This window comes from Macrobrachium rosenbergii, chromosome 55 (genome assembly GCF_040412425.1).
Source record: "Macrobrachium rosenbergii isolate ZJJX-2024 chromosome 55, ASM4041242v1, whole genome shotgun sequence".
Classification (NCBI taxonomy): domain Eukaryota; kingdom Metazoa; phylum Arthropoda; class Malacostraca; order Decapoda; family Palaemonidae; genus Macrobrachium; species Macrobrachium rosenbergii.
Window position 1 is genome coordinate 91214230 of NC_089795.1, and position 23695 is coordinate 91237924.

General features: G+C 37.1%; 1 protein-coding gene across 1 annotated transcript in view; it reads right to left on the reverse strand.

The window, feature by feature from the left end:
• LOC136835876 (uncharacterized) overlaps positions 1-23695 on the reverse strand; it is a 159872-nt gene that overhangs the window by 120626 nt on the left and 15551 nt on the right. The window lies entirely within an intron of this gene.

Consider the following 23695-nt stretch of genomic DNA (forward strand, 5'->3'; position numbering starts at 1 on the left):
GTAGGCTGTACATTTCTAAACATAATTTGTTTCCCTGCTTATTTTAATAATATATTCTCTCTCTCTCTCTCTCTCTCTCTCTCTCTCTCTCTCTCTCTCTCTCTCTCTCTCTCTCTCTCTCTATATATATATATATATATATATATATATATATATATATATATATATATATATACACACACACATACACACACACAAATTCCCAACAACAAAAACAAAAAAATAAAAAATCACAAAGTGAATGAAAATGCTTACAACACAAACACACACATACACACAAACAAACACACAAACACAAACACACACACACACAGGTAAAATGAACAAAGTTACAAAATGACAAAGTACATAGACAGACAGACAGACAGAGATAGCTAATTGAAAATCGACAGCTGAATGGATTAGGATTACAACACAAAAGTTTTGCCCCAATAACGGTCGATGGCTTCGTTATATCACCTGGTTCCACCTGGAATGCTTGGATCAATAATTGGGAAATGTTTCTGGGTGTTCCATACCTACAGAGAGAGAGAGAGAGAGAGAGAGAGAGAGAGAGAGAGAGACAGAGAGAGAGAGAGAGCTGTGATATGAAAGTATCTCATTCAATTTTGTGTGTATTGTATATACAAATATATATTATATATATTTTTTTCAAATAATAATAAATCTCTTGCTCTTAAAATTTCAGAAGTAATAATAATAATAATAATAATAAATAATAATAATAATAATAATAATCTCCTTCCAAGAAGCCTGTCAACCATCTCAGTAAAATCTTCTCCTGTCATTCCTCCGAGCTAGAATGGGGGTGGCAATCACCCTTCCCCCCTTCCTCCCCACCCTGTCAATCACCCTCCCCTCTCTCCTCTTACCCCTCAACCCCGCCCCCTCCCCCCCAACACACAAACCACCGAAAGCGCTCAAAATGAACGCCGATTTCCGCTCCGTGCGTTGCCCCGTTCTTGTTCTGTGTCTTACGTTTGGGAGTTGGGATGTTCAGGAAGTCCTCAGAGAGAGAGAGAGAGAGAGAGAGAGTCCATTTAAAGTGTGGTACATTACACGATTAGGGGATTGTGAATTTATGTTTCTGTGTGTGCGAGAGAGAGAGAAAAAGAGAGAGAGAGAGGGAGCAATAAACAATACATTCCATACTTTAGCAAATGGTTTTACCTCGTTGGGGTGAAGATTACAGTACACAGAGAGAGAGAGAGAGAGAGAGAGAGAGAGAGAGAGAGAGAGAGAGAGAGAGAGAGTCCATTTCTAGTGTGGTACATTACACGATTAGGGGATTGTGAATTTATGTCTCTGTGAGAGAGAGAGAGGGAGAGAGATAACAGTACAGTCGTTACGTTAGAGAATGATTTTACCTCGTTGGGTTGAGGATTACAGTGTAGAGAGAGAGAGAGAGAGAGAGAGAGAGAGAGAGAGAGAGAGAGAGAGAGAACAGTACAGTCCATACGTTAGAGAATTAGAGAATGGTGTTAACATGTTGGGGTGAGGATTACAGTGGAGAGAGAGAGAGAGAGAGAGAGAGAGAGAGAGAGAGGTGTCAGTCCAGCAAATTCTCAGACAAGCCTGCTACAAAAAGAAAAAGCATAAAAACCTTGACAATATACTTTAAACCCACCCATAAGAAAAAAAAATTACCTCATTCAAGGGAAGAACCTTACACCATTTTAAACACCAAAACCACTTTACCAATGAATCAATATCACTACGAAAAAAAAAAAAATAAAGAAAGAAACTTGTGATTTTGATAAGGAGATGACAGCAGACTCCAAAGCTGGAGACCACATGGTCCAAAACATCGTACGAAGATGAGGGAATCCCACTCTTAATGCCTAGCGTATCCTGAAGCAGATAATGCTATGATTCCTTAAAGCCTAAATTCGTATGCAAAGAAGAAGACCCCTCGACCTTATAGATAAGGAAACATGCTCTCCTTTACAACAGAGTTCACACCTATGCCTGACTTTTATGTAAATGTGGCCCAAAAGGACTTGATTTTTGCCTGAATCGAGAATCCTGGGAGAGAATCTGAGAACAAGATTCTCGCGGAATCTTTAGTCAGGAATTTTAACATATATTTTAGAGGTACAAGTTTCAATTCACACCTTTGCCTGCCATTTATGCAAATGTGGCCCAAAAGGATTTGATTTTTGCCTAAATCGAGAATCTTGGCAGAGAATTTGAGAAAATTCTAGCTTAGTTTTTGGAAGGAATCTTAACATTTTTAGAGGCAAATGTCTGAAATGTAACGGAGAATAATGCAAAATAGATATGGTGACTTGATTTTTGCCTAAATCGAGAATCTTGGCAGAGAATTTGAGAAGATTCTCGCCGAGAATTAGGAAGAATCTTTATATTTTTAGATTTATGTTCAAAACGCAACAGGCGAATAAAATAAAATAGACATTTGGTGACTTGATTTTTGCCAAAATGGACAATCTTGGCAGAAAATTTGAGAAGATTCTCCTAGAGTTTTTGAAAGGAATCTTAACATATTTAGAGGTACAAGTCTGAAATGCAACAGAACTAAATAAAATCGAAATTTGCTGACAACACAACAATCAAGGGAAATTAGATAGTTAGGGAAAAACGAGGATAGTTACAGAATTCCAAAGCTCTGGAGTGTGATGATTCATTAAACAAGCGAGTATCTTCTCCTTCTACGTAAGGTAATTAAACCCATTATTCCTCCCTTTCGTCACCTTCTACGTAAGGTAAGGTTTATATAAGTGCTTCATGTACCTCCCAAGAAGGTTGAGGCATTATTTTTCATTCATTCTTTCCTTCTTCTTCTTCTTCTTCTTCTTCTTCTTCTTCTTCTTCTTCTTCTTCTTCCTCGCTCTCGCAGGTAAGCGGATCCTGTTGTTCAGGTGAGACTTGTTCTTATTTATATTTCTTTCTATTGTTTTCTATGTGTTTTTTAAAACATCTTTTTACTACTCTTACCTGTTTGTTTACTCATATTTTTTTCCAATTATCTTCATTCTCCCTTTATTTGTCATTCGTGTTATCTTTCTAAACTTCGTCTTCTATTTATGTTCATCCTTTTTTATTTCTCTCTCTTGTTTTAAAACAAAATAATTCTAGACAACATTCTAAGCAAATATAAATATTAACTAAAAGGTAACATACCACCGAAGTCACAATTCCCAAAAATAATATATATATATATATATATATATATATATATATATATATATATATATATATATATATATATATATATATATATATATATATATACCATTTTTGGGAATAGTGATTATTTAAATTTTTTTGGGAATATATATATATATATATATATATATATATATATATATATATATATATATATATATATATATATGGGTCAATACGTTTTACAAAAAGAAGAAATATTGAGAATTAATTTCGTTATTGTCATGAAATGAGATCTGTCAACAATTTAAGCTATACGGGAGATCAGCATTTTCTCACATTAGAGAGAGAGAGAGAGAGAGAGAGAGAGAGAGAGAGAGAGCGAAACGTCACTATACAATACTGTATTTGATATCCTCGTAAAATTTCAATGATTTTTCTTAACAATAAAAATAAAGAAGACAAAAAAAAGGAGGACCAGGACTCAGCCTTTTTCAGACCTTGGGGGAAACAAGAGTCAAGTGTGTGTGTTTAAGGACAATACCAGTCACCCTAGAATCCAGTGACCAGCCCTACCCCAAAATACCCTGTCCCCTTTACAACAATTGACAATTGGAGGAATATAACCAACCCCCCTCTTACCCCTAACACACACACAGACACACACACACACCCACCTTATTCTATTTATTTTGCCCCACTGGGAAAGAGCAATGAGCTCTCTCTCTCTCTCTCTCTCTCTCTCTCTCTCTCTCTCTCTCTCTCTCTCTCTCTCACACACATGACACAAGGAGAATGAAGTGGGCTCCATTTTTTTTGTGCAAATAGGTCTCTTTTATTCCAGTGAGAGAGAGAGAGAGAGAGAGAGAGAGAGAGAGAGAGAGAGAGAGAGAGAGGTTATGGGATAGGAAAAAGAAGCAAAATCGGATAAAAAGACGAAAATCAGGAATTAAAACATTACTGGATTATTAAAATGCTAAAACTATGTGTGTGTGTGAGAGAGAGAGAGAGAGAGAGAGAGAGAGAGAGAGAGAGAGAGAGAGAGAGAGAGAGAGGTTATGGGATAGGAAAAAGAAGCAAACTCGAATAAAAAGATGAAAATCAGGAATTAAAACATTGCAGGAAATTACAATGCTAAAAATATCTGACGGTGAGAGAGAGAGAGAGAGAGAGAGAGAGAGAGAGAGAGAGAGAGAGAGAGAGAGAGAGAAGCTTCCGAGATCTGGCTTTCTGTTAAGTACTTAACAAAAACCCTTCTCCCTCCCCTACCCTTCCCTCTTCCCTCCCCTTACCCGTAGACTGTCATTCAGAGTTTTCTCGGGCAGCGACGGGTTGGTCAGCTAGTTTTCTATATATATTTTTTACAGCCGACAGCAATTTCATATAATTTAGTTTCTAACCTGAACTAAAACATGTACTTTACACTTAAATATACAAAATATATATACATACATATTATATATATATATATATATATATATATATATATATATATATATATATATATATATATATATATATATATATATATATATATATACATATACACACAGTTAAACTGTTACCTGTATCACGTGTCAACCTCACTCACTCATACGCCCTCACGAACAGAGACAAAACCATCTTCTAAAAGAAGCCCTAACAATGAGCTTTTCACTACAAACTCCTGTCCTTTTACAGACACAATGCTGATCCCAACGTGAAGATTATACATACAAACAAACACACACACACACACACACAACTCACAGATAAAATCTTTGGGAGATAAGCTTCGGCAGAACGACAAAGTGAGTGTAATGAGATCATGACTCATAAGGTGAAAGCCCTCTCTCAAATAAAAGGTGATCAAACTTGTGTGTTTGTGAGTGTTTGTGTAGGTGTTTGTGCGTGCATGTTTGTGTGTTTTTGTGCTTGTGTGTGTATGTTTGTGTTTTTTGTGTTTGTGTGAGTGTGTAGGTGATTGTGTTTAGGTATGTTTATGTCTGTGTGTAGTTTGTGCAATTTGTGATTGTGAGTGCTTTTGTAGGTGTTTGTGTGTGTATGTGTGTGTTTAGGTATGTGTATGTCTCTGTTTGTGTGTATATTTGTGGGTGTGTGTTTATGTTTGTGTTAGTGTGTGTATTAGTGTTAGTGTGTGCATTAGTGTTAGTGTGTGCATTAGTGTTAGAGTGTGTTTGTGTGTGTATATTTGTGTTTGTGTTTATGTGTGTATAGGTGTTTGTGCTTATATGTTTCTGTTTGTGTGCATTTTTCCATGTGTGTGTGTTTGTGTAGGTGTTTGTGTTTGTGTATGTTTATTATGCTTGTGTGCATGTTTAAGTGTGTGTGTAGTAGGTGTTTGTGTTTGAGTGTGTATGTTTGTTTTGTGTGTACTTTTATCTGTGTAGGTGTGTAATATCGACTCAAAAACAACGTATACTTCTGGTACAGTCACAAGTAACAAGTATGTTTTATTATTATTATTATTATTATTATTATTATTATTATTATTATTATTATTATTATTATTATTATTATCCAAGTTGGGTATATGCCAGTAGGGGCTTTTGCTCAGGAGGTCCGCCTATAAAATAATGGGTACATCAGGACCTTGGCAGCCTGCAGAATTTGATTTCATGTGAAATGAGACAACATATATATATATATATATATATATATATATATATATATATATATATATATATATATATATATATATATATATATATATATAATGTGGAAAATAATTATAAATAATATATATATATATATATATATATATATATATATATATATATATATATATATATATATAGATATATATAATCACAAAGTAGTCTCCTTAATAGTATACATTGAAAGATTGGCTATTTCCATCTTGCATGGATACAATGCGCCCCTCACCACTATACTTTTCTGTACATAAAACGTCTTCAAATAAAAACTAATGTATCCTGTTTGTATGTATAAAATTGTTTTGAAATCAATCAATTGAATCAGTTTCATACAAAATGGGTTTCTCATGTGTATTAATATATAGAAAATTAAAAAAATAAATAAATAGGCATAATCCAGTTCAATTCAATCACAACTTAGGAGTAACAACCAATCAGATACCAGGAGTCAAAAAAGGAGGACAATAGTAACTTTTTCCATTCGGTTCAAAGGTCAGCGTGCGATGACCCCTTTTGACCCTATAAGGTCAGGTCCAACCAAGGTCAGGTTCATATATCAGGGGAATGAAGGCCGCTCCTACCTTCCACTACGCCGTGTCAGGAAGATTAGTGACCCCATAAAAAATTGGGGTCTCTCTCTCTCTCTCTCTCTCTCTCTCTCTCTCTCTCTCTCTCTCTCTCTCTCTCTCTCTCTCTCTCTCTCGATTATCTATACTCTATAGCTTCATATGGCCCTGAGCTGAAATAAAGGATATTATTATTATCATTATTATTACTATTATTATCTCTCTCTCTCTCTCTCTCGCTCTCTCTCTCTCTCGGGCTCGTAAAAGGTGCAGGTTCCAGTGCTGGTAAAAAGCCACTTTTCTCTAACAATTATAGCAACTCTCTCTCTCTCTCTCTCTCTCTCTCTCTCTCTCTCTCTCTCTCTCTCTCTCTCTCTCTCTATCCAAACACTGAGAGTCATATTTGTAAAAACAAAATTTGAAAAATGATAAATCACGAAGGATTACAGATATTAACTTAAAATGGAAAATATTACCATATATATATATAAATAAAGACAAAATGTGAGCTTTACTTTCTGTAATAATAATAATAATAATAATAATAATAATAATAATAATAATAATAATAATAATAATAATAATAATAATAATAATAATAATTCTCCTTCCCAAATACCACTTCCTAAACCATCTCATTTAAATATCTGCACTTCATCCTCCTCCTCCTCACTTTGAAGGAGTTTCTCACCTCCTCCTCCTCCTCCTCCTCCTCCTCATAATAATAATAATAATAATAATAATAATAATAATAATAATAATAATAATAATAATAATAATAATAATTCTACCTCTCAAATACTGCCATTTTCTAAACCATCTCATTTGAACATCTGCACATCCTTCTTCTTCTTCTTCTCCTCACTCTGGAGGAGTTTCTCTCCTCCTCCTCATCTCACTCACCTGGGGAGGAGATGGAGCATTGGAGCATCCTCACAAACACACATACACACAAACACACACACACATACCAGGCAGCATGACGTCATACTTCTCCGTCTGCTAAAAGGTTAATAAAACTTCTCCGGACGTTTTCTCCTTGTGACTAATATATCTGGTGGCCACTGACCCTTGCACCGTGTTACACCGTATCTGGCATCATCAGGCTTACACCATGGATCTTGCACTGTGTACACCATATCTTGCATCTGGCTACACCATACATCTTGCAAAGTCTTACACCATGGAACTTGCATCTGGCTACACCATACATCTTGCAAGGTGTTATACCATGGATCTTGCACTGGTGTTACACCACATCTTGCATCAGGCTTGCACCATGGATCTTGCACTGTGTTACACCATATCTTGCACCAGGCTTACACCATACATCTTGCAATGGTGTAACACCATAGATCTTGCAAAGGTGTAACACCATATCTTGCACCAGGCTTACACCATACATCCTGCAATGGTGTAACACCATATCTTGCATCAGGCTTACACAATGAATTGCAAGGTATTACACCATGGATCTTACACCAGTGTTACACCATACCTTGCACCAGGCTTTACACCCTATCTTGCACTGGTGATACACCACACGTCTTGCACCAGGTTACACAATGGATGGAATCAGATTTACACCATGGATCTTGAATTAGTATTACACCCAGAGTATACTCGTACACTAACACTACACCTTTTATACACCACGGGTCTTGCACCAAAGTGATTACACCGTGAATACTAACATTAGAAAATACAGAATATATTTATTAACTATAATAATAATAATAATAATAATAATAATAATAATAATAATAATAATAATAATAATAATAATAATAATAAGAGAAACTTAACACCATGAGAATAGGTGGAACTTGGGTATTTGGGCACTGGGGTGGGGGTACTAGGAGGGAGGAGGTGGTCAGGGACTCCTATCCATGGGTCCTACCACCGTGGGAGAGGGAAAGGTAATGGAATAGGATGGAGAGAGAGCGAGAGAGGGGGTAGGAGACGGGAGAGTAGAAGGGGGAGGCGGGTTTGTTAAGGGCAAGGTCGTGCAAGGACAGGTACTAAAGGAATTTCTCTCTCTCTCTCTCTCTCTCTCTCTCTCTCTCTCTCTCTCTCTCTCTCTGCGTTGATATTTACCTCGGGTCACTGGCCCGTACTCTGAGTTTACATAATTGCAAGAGAATAGATATAATACGCACGCGCGCGCGTGTGCACATAACTACGCACACACACACATGCACATTTTGTGTGTATGTATGTATGTATGTATGTATATATGTATATATATATATATATATATATATATATATATATATATATATATATATATATATATATATATAAACTAAGTATTGAATAAATTCCTAAAAAAATACTACAAATCAAAGGAATAAGAACACCAAAGAATATAATTACCTACAAAAAATACTAAAGAATAACCAAGAATACAATATTAACTCCTTAAAATACTAAAAATCAACAGAATAAGAATAGCTAAGAATAGAATAACCCTCTCAAAAAATATAAAAAATAAGAATAATAAAAAACAAGAAAAAAATGCGCCGAAGTTTCCTGGGCGCAATCGATTTTTCTGTACAGCCGCTACAGCGTATAATCAAGGCCACCGAAAATAGATCTATCTTTCGCTGGTCTCGGTATAATGCAGTATGAGCCGCGGCCCATGAAACGTTAACCACGGCCCGGTGGTGGCCTGGCCTATATGGTTGCCAGAAGCACGATTATGGCTAACTTTAACCTTGAATGAATTCAAAACTACTGAGGCTAGAGGGCTGCAATTTGGCATGTTTGATGATTGGAGGGTGGATGATCAACATACCAATTTGCAGCCCTCTAGCCCCAGTAGTTTTTAAGATCTGAGGGCGGACAGAAAAAGTGCGGACAGAAAAAAAGTGCGGACGGACAGACAAAGCCGGTACAATAGCTTTTATACATAAAATAAAACTAAGAATAGAACAAGAATAATTCCCAAGTATCCCAAAAACAATATAAAAAAATATCTGCAGAAACTGAAGTTAAAATAATGATGGAAACGACGAGGCACCTTGAAGACGCCTCTTGAAAACCAGAAGGAATTTTTTTGGTCTCCCAGAAGTAGTAATGCTTTCTTGCGGTTAGGAGCAATGTACCTCTCTACCTCTCTCTCTCTCTCCCTCTCTCTTTCTCTCTCTGCCTCTTTCTCTCTCGTCTCCTATACGCTTCGCTGGGTCCCGGTGCTAATCGTCTCTCTCTCTCTCTCTCTCTCTCTCTCTCTCTCTCTCTCTCTCTCTCTCTTTCTCTTCTCTTTTCTTTGCATATTTTCTGATGTCTAACTCATCTTTCAGACTCTCATCTCTAATTCCATGTTGGCGATATAATAATAATAATAATAATAATAATAATAATAATAATAATAATAATAATAATAATAATAATGATAATAATTCCAATTTGACGATGGTATAACAATAATAATAATAATAATTAATAATAACTCCAGTTTGATAGATAATAATAAATAAGAACTCCAATTTGACAACAACAATAATAATAATTAATAATCACTCCAGTTTGACAATAATAATAATAATAATAATAATAATAATAATAATAATAATAATAATAATAATAATAATAATAATAATAATAATAGATTCACAATTTTGTGAAAACAATCGATGTAATAAAAATCCACAATTATATAGTAAATATATTATCAAGTAAAATATGTAAAACAAATTATATTTTACATAGTAATATATTTACTACATCGTTGTGGATTTTTATTACACAAAAATAATAATAATAATAATAATAATAATAATAATAATAATAATAATAATAATAATAATAATAATAATAATAAATATCAAATTCAGGTCAAAATTGGTCCCAACACTAAAAGCTTTCTTTTTCTTAATCCATCAAGATACATTTAGCCAAGCGAGTCTCAGAGAGAGAGAGAGAGAGAGAGAGAGAGAGAGAGAGAGAGAGAGAGAGAGAGAGAGAGAGAGAGAGAATGGGGGGTGGTATAAGAGTAATACAAGTTGATTATTATTCTGATTTTATCAGGGTAGAACTAATTTCAAAAGAGAGAGAGAGAGAGAGAGAGAGAGAGAGAGAGAGAGAGAGAGAGAGAGAGAGAGAGAGAGAGAGAGAGAGTCTTACCAGTATAATAGCAAAAAGTGCATTCCAAAACACTTCACCTAAATAGCAAGTGACAGACAAACTGACAGAGAGAGAGAGAGAGAGAGAGAGAGAGAGAGAGAGAGAGAGAGAGAGAGAGAGAGAGATCTACAGCGGATCCTAAAAACTGGAAATACTGAAATATTTTTCGAGGACTTAAAAATAAATGAGAATTTGATTTTTATTTTGCTGTCATTTTCATTATAGATATTATTTTATATATTTTATATTCTCTATATATTTATATTTCATATAACAATATATATAAAAATACCACAGCTTTTTTTTCTAAGATTTTTCTTTACGATATCTTCCAAATTTGCACGGGATTTTAAACTCGGCTCGACTGAGCTTGAATCCCGTTGTGTTGAATTTAGAGGCATGACGCCATCTTTTGTTTCTTCTTCTTCTTCTTCTTCTTCTTCTTCTTCTTCTTCTTCTTCTTCTTCTTCTTTCTTCTGCCAAAAATAACTCGAGACGCTGAAGTGACTAAAGCTTTGACGTTATCCTAGAGGAAGTTTGAAGCTACAATGCAATAGGGCTGACGTACACAACGAGAGAGAGAGAGAGAGAGAGAGAGAGAGAGAGAGAGAGAGAGAGAGAGAGAGAGAGACCCTTGTTTATATGCGGGCACGTTTTGCAAAGAGAAACTTTTTCTTATATTTGATCTCTTTTCGATTTTCAGAAAGAGAGAGAGAGAGAGAGAGAGAGAGAGAGAGAGAGAGAGAGAGAGAGAGAGAGAGAGAAAGGGGGAGGGACAGAGAGAGAAAGCCACATTCTGCAAGACAATCTTTTCTTAAGTCTTATATATTTTCGATTTTGAGAGAGAGAGAGAGAGAGAGAGAGAGAGAGAGAGAGAGAGAGAGAGAGAGAGAGAGAGAGACTCTCGGTTATATGAAGCCACATTCTGCAAGACAATCCTTTTCTTAAATCTTATATACATAGAGAGAGAGAGAGAGAGAGAGAGAGAGAGAGAGAGAGAGAGAGAGAGAGAGAGAGAGAGAGAGAGAGCTGGTTATAATACTAAGCACATTTTGCAAGATGACCTTTTATTAAATTTTATATACTTTTTCGATTTTGAGAGAGAGAGAGAGAAAGAGACCCCCTGAGAGAGTAAAGAGGTTGAGAGAGAGAGGGAAGAGAAAACTCATTCTAAAAAGAAAGGGTTGAGGAATTTGGGAGATGTCATCTGTCCCTCTTATCAAGATAACAGATTATGATGGAATATAACCTCAGATAAACTATATCAGTAAACAGAACTCCCTTGAAGTGTCCTGTAGTTAAAAGGGAATTCCTTTGTAAAAGGGATAAATGGCGTTGAGGGAATTTGGGGGCATTGAAAGAAACTCCTTTCTAAAAGGAGAAAGGGTTGAGGGAATTTGGGGGAATCAAAATAAATTCCTTTCTAAAAGGAGAAAGGGCTGAGGGAATTTGGGGGAATTGAAATAAATTCCTTTCTAAAGGATAAAATGGGTTGATGGAATCTGGGGGAATCAAAATAAATTCCTTTCTAAAAGGATAAAAGGGGCTGAGGGAATTTGGGAGAATAAAAATAAACTCCTTTCTAAAAGGAGAAAGGGTTGAGGGGGTTGAGGGAATTTCGGGGAATCACAGAGACTCCTTTTCTAAACAAAGAGTTTTACGCCAGTGAGATATACTGAGATATTGGATAATGAGCTCTGGGTCCCAAAGAGGCCTGGTAGATGGTAGAATGGCCGACGGGACGGGCAACCAAACGGCCTCTTCTAGCTCAGCCTTGATAAAAGAAAGTCAACCAAACGGCCTCTTCTAGCCCAGCCTTGATAAAAGAAAGTCAAAGGAAAAGGACAGGGAGAAGGGTCAAGGGGTTATCCTAGAAAAAAGCGAATGACCTTCTTGCCTTTTTGAAGGAAGAAAGGTTGTAGGATTTAGGGCACACAGAAGTATGGGGAACATTCCAAAGCTTGGTAGCAAAAGGTACTGTAGTTGAGAATTACACTCTGTCTCGAAGCTCAAATAATGGAGAACAAACACTCAAGATTCTGATAAGGTCAGTAAGTATTTATGCTCCACAATTGTGTACCTGGTAGTTAAACAACTGTAGAGTGAAGCGATTAAGGTAGAGGAGGGTGTGAGGCTGACAACCCCATCCTTGATTTGGCGCGGATAATTATTTAAAACATCATTCATTTGGTGCTCAAGTTAATCCCATTCTGATGTCGGGATAAGAGTCTCAAGTCCGGATAAGAACGTCCCAAGTCCGGATAAGAGCGTCCCAAGTCCGGATACAGGAGTTTCCATGTCCGGATAAGAGAGTTCAAAATCCAGGTAAGTCTCAAGTCCGGATAAGAGCGTCCCAAATCCGGATCCAAGAGTTTCCATGTCCGGATAAGAGAGTTCAAAATCCAGGTAAGAGTCTCAAGTCCGGATAAGGGCGTCCCAAGTCCGGATAACAGCGTCCCAAGTCCAGATAATAGTCCCAGGTATGGATAAGACAGTCACAAGACCGGATAAAACGGTCCCGAGTCCGGATAAGCTTACTTCTTTTCCATGTTCTAAAATAACTATTCGCACCAAATCAAGGATGGAGTTGTCAGCCATACACCCTACTACAGTTGTTTAACTACCAGGTACACAATTCACTTCTTGCATCAACACAATCACAACGAATTTATCAGGAAATGGGCCTCATCTCTTTGCCCCCGCTCAGAATCGAACTCGGGGCTATAAATGGAAACCCAAAGCAGGCGACCAATCTAATAATGGTCCTGGTCAGCTTCTGGACGGGTGACCATCCACCTTTCTGTTGACTGTATTTTCGCTGTAACTGTTTAGGGTGATGGAGGTTGGTGCAATAAAATCACTTTCACAAGGGTAAATAAGCCTCGGCGCAGTTATTTTCCCGACAGTACACGGCAAAAGGGGGAGAAACTCGTTAGCTAAACGACTGTCGTTTATAAGCAATTTCTCTCCGAGGATTTGTTGAAGTAATAAACTAATAGATCGCTTGCGTGTCTGTGTTTTGAGAGAGAGAGAGAGAGAGAGAGAGAGAGAGAGAGAGAGAGAGAGAGAGAGAGTGTGTGTGTGTGTGTGTGTGTAGTGTGTGAGAGAGAGAGAGAGAGAGAGAGAGTGTGTGTGTGAATATATGTGTGTGTGAGAAAAGAGAGAGTTTATATATATATATGTGTGTATGTATATGTGTATATATATATATTTTATTTTGTAAACAATATATATATTGCTATTTTTGTTTGCATCCATAAACAACTAATATCCTATATTCTTTTTGACTTACTCATTAGTTTTCCTCTATTTAATTTATCCACTTTTTTATATTCATCTAACTTTCATTTACCTACTTTATTTATTTATCTCAGACAGAAAATCCCTAAAAAAAAATATTGCCCCATATATAAGAAAAGACTGACCAAGAATTCCTTTGTAAAAGCGAATCAACTGGTCTAGATATATTATAAAGAGTAAATAACGGTATATATAAATAAAGACAAAATCCACGAAGGAAAGAGAAACAACGGAATGCTGCAAGGCCTTTCGACTTCTTGTCCTTTACTTAGCAGACTGAAGAAATATGAAGACAAGTTTACAATGAAAGCTCGTATAAATGACAGATGGGGATTACAAAGGAAAAAAATATGTGCCTGGAATCTAACACAATTGAAGAATTAGTTGAACTGCCAAAACAGGGTTAAATATTTAAGAGGTTTTACAAAAATATTTAACCCCGTTTTGTCAGTTCTACTAATTATTCAATTGTGTTGGATTCCAGGTACATATTTTTTCCAGCTGTCATTTATACGAGCTTTCTTTGTTAACTCATTTTTATATTTCTTCAGTCTGTTAAGTAAAGGACTATAAGTCGAAAGGCCTTGCAGCAATCCATTGTTTCTCTTTCCTTCGTGGATGTTGTCTTTATTTATATATTCATCACGTTCCATATTTTCGTGATTCGGTTATACAGCGGTATATATATAAATGGAATATTAGTAATTTATCTACATCTGGTCATTCTGAAAGATATATCAACAAATAAGTGATAAAATATAAAGAGATAAGAGTATTATGGCCATTCGAAAATATCAACCATTTTCAAACTACTGTTCGCGAGGGATTATCAGAATCTCAGCCAAACGATTATCGAGTATATAATCATATTCGTCACCCCCTTTCGATCTCTACTGGTTCATCCCCCTCCCCAAGCCGCCCCCCCCCCCGCCTTCCCCTGACACCCAGGACAAAAACAAAGGAAGTTGGTTCCATCCTTACAAAAAAAAAAAAAGTAAAAAATGCGCCGAAGTTTCTTCGGCGCAATCGAGTTTTCTGTCCAGTGTATAATGCTGTATAAAACTTTCAGCCACGGACCAGTAGTGCCCTGTGTTGTTGGCTCCTATCACGGTGACAGACGCACGATCATGGCTAACTTTAAACCTTGAATAAAAACAAAAACTTCTCAGGCTAAAGGGCTGCAATTTGGTATGTTTGATGATAGGAGGGTGGATGGTCAACATACCAATTTTCAGCCCTCTACCCTCAGTAGTTTTTAAGATCTGAGGGCGGACAGAAAAAGAGCGGACAGAATAAAGTGCGGACGGACAGACAAAGCCATCTCAATTGTTTTCTTTTACAGAAAACTAAAAAGGAACAAGAATTTATGACGGTGCTGATTCTGAGTCAACACATTTCCAGCCAACACTGATAAATAGCCAGGGCATGCGAACTAACGTCAAACATCCTTTGTGAACTCTGGTACGGCAGGTTTGACCTCCGAGAGAGAGAGAGAGAGAGAGAGAGAGAGAGAGAGAGAGAGAGAGAGAGAGAGCAATATGAAATTATGACGCTTCTCTCAAGTCAACACTGACAAATAGGCAGGACATTTGAACAAAGATTCAACGTCCTTTGAACCCTGGTAGGGCAGGCTGACCTCAGAGAGAGAGAGAGAGAGAGAGAGAGAGAGAGAGAGAGAGAGATATGAGGCCACGCCCGGATTCTGAACGCCTCCTGACCGCTATGTACAAGAGAAGACGACCCATCTCCCAGAAAGTGAAGGAACGCCCCTTTCCTGAATTCACTCGGTCAGCTCCACAAACAGAAGATGACTTGTTCAATTCCCAGCCAACCCCGCCCTACACAGACCACGCCCATGCGTGGCCCCGCCCACGCTTTCTGCCACTTTATCACCTTGTATCTGCTCATCGAAAGGGTAACGGGAGTGGGCAAATTCTTAGCACAAAGGAAGTGACGTCATTGAATGTTTACAGCGTTGTGAAAGGTCAGGCCTTTCTTGCTTGTACAGAGCGAGAGCCAGTTTATTCTGAAAACAACCTACAAATCAGGATAAATATGTTAAGAATTTATACCGTTTATTACGTAGCTAGTCTATCATGCTGTGCAGTTAGGCAACCGTAAGTCTGGTTTGTGTATGTTTATGTATATATACATATATATATATATATATCATATATGATATAATATATATATATATAAATAAATATATATATATATATATATTATATATATATATATATTAATACAAGAAATTTATTATATATATATATATATATATATATATAAACAGACATATATATCATATACACCCATATATATATATATATATATATATATATATATAGGACCCCAATCATTTATATATAGATATATATATATATACAAAAGGCCATCAGCATGATATAACTGAGAAAACTGAGGTGAACTCCATCTGGACAAATGCATCAATATGATTAAATACAGCCATACCACACAACCTATAGTTAGCCAATGTTTACCTCAAGAAGTTCCACAAACAGACACACCCATCAGCCCCACCCACAGTATCCAGGGGATTCTGGGTCTTGTGCTGAGAAGGACCCCAATCATTTTCAGGAATCCAGATCAGGGGTTTATTGTCATTTCAAAAGGCCAATTAGGGGGTGAAAAGCCCTCTCTGACTTGTGATTTATCTGGATAATGAGAAGCAGTTAAGTCTGGCCCTGTAATGTGTGTGAGTCTGTGCTGACTCAAGGTCTGGAAATATTTTCCAGGGATTGTTTGGTTTATTGTCATTTCCAGAGGACTGGAATGGTGCAGAGAAAGTCTGGAAGTGTTTTTCAGGAATTGCTAGGTTTATTGTCATTTCCAGAGGACTGGAATGGTACAGAGAAAGCCCGGAAATATTTTCCAGGGATTGTTTGGTTTATTGTCATTTCCAGAGGACTGGAATGGTGCAGAGAAAGTCTGGAAGTGTTTTTCAGGAATTGTTAGGTTTATTGTCATTGCCAGAGGACTGGAATGGTGCAGAGAAAGCCCGGAAATCTTTTCCTGGAATTGTTTGGTTTATTGTCACTTTAGGAGGACTGGAATGATGCAGAGAAAGTCTGGAAATGTTTTTCAGGAACTGTTTGGTTTATTGTCATTTTCAGACGATTGGAATGGTGCAGAGATTGCCCTGAAATCTTTTCTAGGAAATGTTTGGTTTATTGTCACTTCCAGAGGACTGGAATCGTGCAGAGAAAGTCTGGAAATGTTTTTCAGGAACTGTTTGGTTTATTGTCATTTCCAGAAGACTGGAATGGTACAGAGAAAGTCTGAAAACCTTTTCCAAGAATTGTTTTGGTTTATTGTCATTTCCAGAGGACTGGAATGGTGCAGAAAAAGTCTGGAAATCTTTTCCAAGAATTGTTTTGGTTTATTGTCATTTCCAGAGGACTGGAATGATGCAGAGGAAGTCTGGAAATCTTTTCCAGGGATTGCTTGGTTTATTATCATTTCCAGAGAACTGGAATGGTGCAGAGAAAGTATGGAAATCTTTTCCAGGGATTGTTTGATTTATTATCATTTCCAGAGGACTGGAATGGTGCAAAGAAAGTCTGGTAATCTTTTCCAGGGATTGTTTGGTTTATTGTCATTTTCAGGGGACTGGAATGGTGCAGAGAAAGTCTGAAAATCTTTTCCAGGGATTGTTTGCTTTATTGTCATTGCCAAAGGACTGGAATGGTGCATAGAAAAACTATGTTACCGTTATCTTAAGTACTAGAGGTTACTGGCTCTGTTATTCCCAGAGAACATGGAATGGCGCAGAGAAAAATTGCTACTCGCGTCTTAACTTCATAGACTCCCTGGCTCTGTTAATTCAAGAGAACTGGAATGGTGCAGAGAAAAACCATGTTACTGGTATCCTAAGTACCAGTGGTCACTGGCTCTGTCATTTCCAGAACTGGAAATGACAGTTTCCAGAAATTGCTTGACGTACTGTGACTTACCTGGGGTCCTAATTACCAAGTCCAGAGAACTGGAACAGTTTCTAGAGATTGCTTGACTTACTGTGACTTACCTGGGGTCCTAATTACCAAGTCCAGAGAACTGGAACAGTTTCCAGAGATTGCTTGACCTACTGTGACTTACCTGGGGTCCTAATTACCAAGTCCAGAGAACTGGAACAGTTTCCAGAGATTGCTTGACGTATTGTGAGATACTGTCCTTACTAGCCAAGAGTCAATGGGGGTTTCCCATTTCCAGAGAACTGGAATGTACGTACATATCTTTACAATGAAACACTCACTCCTCTCTCTCTCTCTCTCTCTCTCTCTCTCTCTCTCTCACCTGGGTAAATCTTCACCTTGACCTTAGCACCTGCTGATGATCCATGAGACGTGGGAGGAGGGTAAGGCGCATGCACTCATTCATAAGAGAGGAAATTCCAGGCAAGTGGGACGGAAAGGAAATAGTGATGATCACCAAGGGGGCAACACTTCTCCTCGGTTGCCATCGACGGCGAATCGATTTTCGGGGAATTTGTCGAGATTCTAAGTAACTTAATGAACCAAGTTCTAGGGATGAATGAAATTATTTGGGATGGCACAAGTTGAAATAATGGTTAATTGTATACTGAGCTTTATCTGATGCAGTATCTTGGAGAAATTCTCCAAATATTTCAGTTTTTATGAAGGATTCGTGAATCACCAGGTTATATTATCATTTTTATGTAATAATTAGATTTAAATAAACACGTACACGGTCATATATTTTAAATAAACACATACAGGTCATATACTGTATATATATATATATATATATATATATATATATATATATATATATATATATATATATATATATATATATATATAAAACATATTATTCATGGTGTGTCTTTATTCTTTTGGTCAGAGACGGATTAGGATTGTGGGTGTCAGAAGATAACGGATTATTTTTATTGTATTTTTATTATTACCATTATTATTCAGAACATGAACCCTATTCAAATGGAACAAGCCCACCACAGGGGCCACTGACTTGAAATTCAAGCTACCGAAGAATATTATGATGTTCATTCGAAAGAAGCGACAGAAAGTAATGGGAAATACAGAAAGTGGAAGAGAGAGAATATGGACGGAGGTACAGTAAAGGGAACGAAAGGGGTTGCAGCTAGGGGTCGAAGGGACGCCTCAAAGAACCTTAAATAATGCTTACAGTGCACCACTACTTTGAGGCGCAGTGACGGCACTGCCTTCCTAAAGATATAGAAATTATAGTTTAAGCCAAGAAATACCAAACATGCCAATGGAACCTCAGATATTTAGTAAACGCCAAGATCGACATTTACAGACCTTGTAAAAAAAAAAAAAAAAAAAAAACAGGCAGGACATAAAGAAAAAAAACACACATTCCTTACAAAACAAACGAGTAAAGAATGCGCCGAAGTTTCTTCGGCGCAATCGAGTTTCCTGTACAGCCGCCACAGCGTGTACTCAAGGCCACCACCGAAAATAGATCAATCCTTCGGTGGTCTCGGTATGATGTTGTATGAGCCGCGGTCCATGAAACTTTAACCACGGCCCGGTGGTGGCCTATCCTATATCGTTGCCAGGAGCACGATCATGGCTAAACTTTAACCTTAAATAAAATCAAAACTACTGAGGAGGCTAGAGGGCTGCAATTTGGTGTGCTTGATGACTTGCAGCCCTCTAGCCTCCGTAGTTTTTAAGATCTGAGGGCGGTCAGAAAAAGTGCCCACAGCAAAAGGTGCGGACGGACAAAGCCGGGAAAAAAAAAAAAAAATTGGCCAAAGAATCGGGTGTTTGAAGAGAGACAAGCTATCATGAGATGGAGTAAATGTTGGAGAGGTGGTGGGGGACGTGGAATGGGGTATTGAGGGGCTGGGCATGGGCAATGTAACCTTCTTGGGTATGGGTATTTTTGTGTAGGGGGCCGGGTGTTATGAGAGAGACAAGATGTGATGAGATGGGGTATACAATTTTGGACAGAGCTAACCACCCTGGTTTTGGAGAGGTAGTGGGTATTATTATTATTATTATTATTGTAACAGAAAGGAATGGAGAAAACAGAAAGTGATTAGAAAACCAGATAAATTAACAAATTCATAAAATAAATAAAAATGTAAGTAAAATATTAAATCACAAGTTGAACTGTATCAGGGTAGTAATGCATTGCATCTTCGCTTGAACTTCTGAAGAAGTTCCAGTTGAAGAAGTTCCAGTTGCACGGCCTCCTCCTCTCTCCTCTGGGAGGCTGTGGAATAAAGGTCCTCTGGAACTGAGAAGTTCCAGGCCGCGAAATGGGGGGTACTGAGGGACTGGGCATGGGTATTTTGTGGTATTGGGAGGTTCAGTCTAAAGAGTTGTGGGCATATGCCCTCAGGGAAGGTCACGTGGAAGGCCCGGCCAAGCCCCTGTGGTGAAGTATCAACTAATGTTCCAGAGTAAATCAGCCACCTGGGAATCTTTTCGCTTTAGACTTTCCTTGAAGAATTGATCTGGACGAAACATTCCGGAACCGAACGAATTTTAATGAAACATTCATTTCATTTTATGGTCGTAATGAAACAGTTCTTAAACAATGAATAACTAAAAACCTCCAGTTGTTGTTCTTATTAGCAAATATCTTGCATGCTTACCATACATATCGAAAAGCTCAGAATATTTGTTGAAACAACAATGTTTTCCATAAAACAACACGGGAATGTGTGATACAAAATCTATTGTGAAAATTAATTGCATACATTTGTAATCACTGGGCAAACTATTTTCATATTACATTATAACTGGAATACTAAAGTTATTGTTATCTATATTGGACAGTCGAGCTTAAATAAACAGGTAAAAAATGCGCCGAAGTTTCTTTCTTATTTTTCTGTACAGCCGCTACAGAGTACAATCAAGGCCATCGAAATTGGATCTATCTTTCGGTGGTCTCGGTATAATGCGTGACCCATGAAACTTTAACCACGGCTTGATGGTTGCCTATCCCATATCGTTGCCGAAAGCACGATTATGGCTAAATTTAACCTTAAATAAAATAAAAACTACTGAGACTAGAGGGCTACAATTTGATATGTTTGATGACTGGAGGGTGGACAATCAACATACCAATTTGCAGCCCTCTAGCCTCAGTAGTTTTTAAGATCTGAGGGCAGAGAGAAAAAGTGAGAACAGAATAAAATGCAGACGGACAAAGCTGGCACAATGGTTTTCTTTTACATAAAACTAAAAGTATATATTAAATAATGAAGTAAAGTAGAAATAATCAGTCTTGCAATGGCATTATATATATATATATATATATATATATATATATATATATATATATATATATATATATATAATTTATATATATATATATATATATATATATATATATATATATATATATATATATATATATACACACACTAGCTGACCAACCCAGAGCTGCCCAGGAAATCTCTGAATGACAACCAATAAACTTTCTCTCTCTCTCTCTCTCCCATTCCTGGTAAGACAGTTGCTTCAGTTATACTGCCCAGCATTTTTGACATTTTATATATCACCACTTCTCAAACCCCACCCCCCCACATTCCTATCAGGCCAGAACTTGGACATGAAGGGCATCGGGTGTGTCACAATCAATCTCAGCGACTTCGAAAACTATGGATTAGACACTAATATCTGTCATTTCAGTTATTTTTACATATCACCCCTTCCCAACCCCCTCCTATCCGGCAGACCTTGGATTAAGGCATCAGGAGTGTCACTATTCATCTAAGCGACCTTGAAAATTATAGATTAGACACTAATATCTGTCGTTTTCTGTAATTTTTATATTTCGCCCCCTTCCAACACCTCTGCTTTGGTGCCGGTGATGTCTTACCCCCACAGCATTCTTTTCCTGATGGTAAGTCATATGTACACCAAGTTTAGCTGAAACTGTTCAATGCGTTTCAGAGCATATGTGAAATATATACACATGCACATGCATATACACCCATTTATATATATATATATATATATATATATATATATATATATATATATATATATATATATATATATATATCTATAGTTCTTCATTGGACGGGTCGATATCGTTCTCGGCTAGCACTTTGCTGGGCCCTCGTTCGATTCTCTGGCCAGCCAATGAAGAATTAGAGGAATTTATTTCTGGTGATAGAAATTCATTTCTCACTATGATGTGGTTTGGATTCCACAATAAGCTGTAGGTCCCGTTGCTAGGCAACCAACTGGTACTTAACCGCGTAAAATAAATCTAATCCTTCGGGCCAGCCCTAGGAGAGCTGTTAATCAGCTCAGTGGTCTGGTTAAACTAAGGTAAACTTAACTTCATCTAGAGATTTACACTTGCTGCAGGAGTTTCTTGCTCCTTGTACATACCAAGATCTCTGTCTGTTCCTTCCAATTGTTGATTCCCTATGCTAATCTTATATTGGCTGACCTTAACGTGTCATTATTGAGTAGATTAATCTTTAACTGGATTTCAGTCTTTACCCCACCAGCATTCCCTAGAAAGAAGTGCTTACTAGGATGTAGGACACTTTCTCGCAATTGAGTACAACGTTTTCAATTTGTTCAAATATTACCAGAGTTCCCGCTGTCTTCAAGCATCTTGTTTTAAACATCCTAAATTTTAGTACCTTCATCAATAACATGAAAATTTCATCATGTGTTTTTTCGTTTCATATTAAGTAGAGCAATTTTGATGTAATCATCAAAAATAACAATAATGGGATGGTGGAGGAAGGACTAGAAGTCCTCCCAACATCATTCATTGTAAAAACTAGATGGTCCTCTCAGAAAAATATTTGTCTAATATAGAAACAAAGTGGAATGTAATATTTCACTTAAAACTTCATAAAAATGAAAGGTTTTCTGAATTCCAAGACAGATACATATTTATACTTTTTTGTAAGCTGTATATTGCACATTTCAAAATTATTAAAAACAAAAACATATAAAAAAGTATCGCTGCTTTGGAGGCCAGCCTAATGTTAACATATGCCATAAACAAACCATATCCTGTCAACTGTTAAAGCATTCATTATGAAGATTCTGGAATGAATATCTAATTGTTATAGCAAAATATTAAAAAAAAGTTTAGTAATTTCACATTATTTCTTTTTCTTTTCTTGAAACTTTCAACAATTATTTGCCTCTACAGAAAATGGATCTATGACATTTCAAAGAAAATGGATCCTTAATATCTCTATGGATAACCATATTGATTGTAAGACACAGGTCACGATTTACTTAAAGAAGAAAAATATATAATTGTAGACAATTTAAAGCATTATTTTCCGGCAGGGCGAACAAAATGTGGTGGTGGTCATAGAGTACAAAACACTGAATGACCAACGAATATTGCTAAAACTCAATATTTTCTACTTCACCACAGGTTAAGTTAGGGCTGGCCTGAGTATGAGATTTGTTTAACCAACTGGCCAGACACAGCTTATTGAGCTGATTAACAGCTCTCTTCATTGGACGGTCGAAAAGTCGAATGCTGGCTAGTGCTGGAGAGCTCTACCCACCACCCCAAGGAAGAACTTGGACGGTACTGCTGGCCCCTGCTGGCCCATTTCGATTCTCTGACCGCCAATGAGGAATTAGAGGAATTAGATTAGAAATTTTTCGCTATAATGTGGTTCGGATTCCACAATAAGTGGCTAAGAACCAACTGGTTAGCCACGCAAAATAAAATCTAATCCTTCGGACCCTAGAGAGCTGTTAATTGTGGAATTTGAACCACATTTTAATTTTTCACCCAGAGAATAAGATTTAAACAGAAGATCAGTACTCTTTCTTTTTCCTCAATTTATCATCACAAAGGTCAGGGTCGTTGTCAATAAATTCCCTAATTACTTCATTGACAATACCCAACGGTCGAAAAGGTGGATACATACGGGCCCTGGGGGTCACC